The sequence below is a fragment of the Frankliniella occidentalis genome, unplaced genomic scaffold (assembly GCF_000697945.3).
Source record: "Frankliniella occidentalis isolate FOCC.00 unplaced genomic scaffold, Focc_3.1 Scaffold25, whole genome shotgun sequence".
Lineage (NCBI taxonomy): Eukaryota > Metazoa > Arthropoda > Insecta > Thysanoptera > Thripidae > Frankliniella > Frankliniella occidentalis.
Window position 1 is genome coordinate 1,321,632 of NW_026267155.1, and position 1,515 is coordinate 1,323,146.

The window sequence follows — 1,515 nt, forward strand, 5'->3', positions numbered from 1 at the left end:
CCCCCCCCTTCGCTCCCCTCAGGATGGACTTCCGAGGCGGCATGCAGCACAAGGATTCTCTCCCCGGAATACCAAACCGAGAGGGAGGGTACTCTTCTGGTGCTGCTCTATGGCCGCACGACGTGGCCTCCTACGCACTCTAAATGGGAACGGACCATGTTATTGGTGCCTTGCTTAGCTGTTGTGATCTTGCGCCCATCTAAGTCGAAATCCCTTCAAGTTTATCATTACTTTATTTTCAATAATGGCGTAGCAAAACTGCCAAACACAAATCAGGGGAATTTCTGACGCTGTATTACAACACTTCAGACGTCCGTATTTTTTTCCCCTCGAGTGGCTGCGTTGTAAGCCTTTTGAGCGATGCCCCGTATGGCTTATGGATTTACGACATCGTTCGCTTGAAACGAAAATTGCGAGATGTGTCGGGAGTTCTCCCGTTAGCGACGGTAGCGCAGAGGCCGACGCTGCGGGTGCGGGTGCCGCGGTGTCACAGCCCCCGGTGCGCCCCGGCCAGCAGCCCAGCCGGGGTTGATGTGCCTATGAATAATTTCTCCCCCTACTTACGTACCCCCCCCCCTCCCCCCCCCCCCCCCCGCTCCTTTCCGTCTTTTGCACACCACCCACAACGTAGTCGGGCCGTCCGTTTCTCCAGGCTGCGATATCGTTCTCCTTATCTGTCTCCGTCCCTTTTTCTTTTTTTCCTCTACCATGCATAGCGTCGTTGCTCTCCCACGCGCTTTACATCTTTATCAGACCCGCCCCCTATCCTCTTGAGCGAAACCCCGTATTCGCAAGGATTAAGTGTGGTTTTTCTTTTACTGGTTTTGTAGGTCTGCCTGCTGCTGGGATCGTATTTGCAGCGTTCGAGCCATTCTGATTCTAGGCGTCAACATTCCGTCCGACTCAGAGGTAGGTTTATGTTCGAGCCAGCAGCCGACGAGGTGACTGGCATAATTTTAGTAGGAATTTTTCACTTTTCGCCGCATTCCCAACTCTACCCTCCTAAGACAACCTTCATTTAATTGCATTTCTTATTTCTAGTGAAATACCCACTCTCGGCTAATCCAGCAAAACAGAAAAAAAAAATGGCCGAAATTGTTTTCAATTTTATTGACAAAACACACAACTTTGCGACAGCCTATTTTTGCGTGTCGATCAATTTCGATACGATACAAAGTGCTTGTAAAATAACAATCCAAATTGTTATTTTACGACACATCATGAAAATGGTTACGTAAACCAACTCCTATTTTCCACACTGTAGACTTTTTGCTTTGATAATTGTAGATTTTCTCTGCAAATCCAAGTGTAGAACAAGTCGACGGTTATAACTGCGAAACTAAACAGTTCTACACTTCAAACAAAGATTTTCTAACAAAACATTAACAAAAAATTAATTTCCGAGGGTGCCATATTCTTTGTCTTTAAATTCTCTTTAAAACGAGCCTACATGTGATAGGGTTGCTATTTATATTGAAACAGGTATGCAATAAGAAACGAATTTAAGGAAATTTA

At 46.3% G+C, this 1,515-nt stretch overlaps 2 protein-coding genes across 2 annotated transcripts in view; both read left to right on the top strand.

Moving 5' to 3' along the window:
• LOC113212325 (uncharacterized) overlaps positions 1-1,515 on the top strand; it is a 14,263-nt gene that overhangs the window by 10,856 nt on the left and 1,892 nt on the right. The window lies entirely within an intron of this gene.
• LOC113213926 (scavenger receptor class B member 1) overlaps positions 720-1,515 on the top strand; it is a 205,062-nt gene continuing 204,266 nt past the window's right edge. The window contains exon 1 of the mRNA XM_052265247.1: positions 720-909. The gene's annotated coding sequence lies outside the window, so the exon portion shown is untranslated. The remainder of the gene's footprint in view (positions 910-1,515) is intronic.